Source organism: Camelina sativa, chromosome 3 (genome assembly GCF_000633955.1).
Source record: "Camelina sativa cultivar DH55 chromosome 3, Cs, whole genome shotgun sequence".
Taxonomy (NCBI): Eukaryota; Viridiplantae; Streptophyta; class Magnoliopsida; order Brassicales; family Brassicaceae; genus Camelina; species Camelina sativa.
The window spans coordinates 22,067,367-22,068,671 of record NC_025687.1 but is presented as its reverse complement, the minus strand read 5'-3'; the positions used below and the strand labels follow the sequence as shown (position 1 = coordinate 22,068,671).

Below are 1,305 nucleotides of genomic sequence, written 5' to 3'. Positions count from 1 at the left end.
CAAAGTTCTATTAGTAATCTCTCCCAAGTCCTAAGCAAAATATAGTACAAAGTACAGCCTGGTTCCACCTTGTTCTGCAGAAGTACATAGAAGAAAGATGAGAAAATAGTTTTGATTAATTTCTTTGTTTACCACCTAAAAGGAAATAGACTTAAAACGACACAGTATTTTAAAGCTAGAACCTTTCTTCATGTGATGTTTTGTCTTTAAACAGGGTCAATCTCCAACAAACCCTGTTTTCTTAATCTTCCTGACCACACAAGAAAGACTTTTACACTCAACCGTTTAAATAAAATCTGTAATTATATCTCCCCACTCTAGAGTTAAGTACATTCACATTGCCATCTAACTAAAAAAGATAACGAAAGAAAGGATTAGATGAATTGGATGTTGCACTTTGATGAAAGTCTGGGGAGAGCCAGCAGATTAGCTCGCAAGAACTCATTGTTTTTGTAATTGTCCCCGTCAACACCAACTTTCACAGTTTCAAGACATTTCAACTTCCCCAAGAAATGTCTCATCTGTTTCAGCTCTTGAAAAGAACCTTTATACTCTGAAATCTCTAGCACTTTCACTTGACATGTCCATAAACAACTTAATTCCTCCTCCTCCTCCTTCACAACCTTCCTCTTCTTGTTGAGCTTCCTATTGTGCTTCTTAGGGATGCAAGCACATGCATCTCCACATTTGTTTGTTACTCTGTGCACAAGACCCTGAAACCAGAGACGAGAGACCAATTTGACATGTATAAACTAACGACAGGCAACAGTACTAACCCTTTTTCAAAAAAAAAAAAAACAGTACTAACAAGAAAAAGAATCTCAATAAGGAAATTGATAATACCTTGATGACTAAAAATTGTAGATTTGGACAACTCTTGATCAAAAGTGGCATTACTTGCCAACCTTTCTCCATGTTACTCTCAATAGATAACTTAAGGAGGTTGTTGAAGACCGGCATGGATTTACAGCAGAAATGAAACACCTGATCACAACCAAAAAAAAATATATATATAGGTGAGAGACCTTGCTGCCTGCGAAAATAAAAACAATTCCAAGGAAGTAGCAAAAACTGACCTCAAGGGATTCAGGAGACAAGTGAAGAGTCGAAATGTTGCTTATACTCGCAACCAGATTTGTAACATCACCATATATGGGTTCCTCCGGTTCATATTCATCAGAGAGATCATCGTAATCATCACAATAAAAAGAAAAACCATCATCGTCGTCGTCATGATTGTCAGTTGACTCCCATAACCTTAGACTCAGCCTGGCTTCGACAAGCAAATCGCAATCAACAAACTCA

General features: G+C 37.2%; 1 pseudogene; it reads right to left on the bottom strand.

Annotated features, from left to right (window-relative positions):
- LOC104777705 overlaps positions 375 to 1,305 on the bottom strand; it is a 9,525-nt pseudogene continuing 8,594 nt past the window's right edge.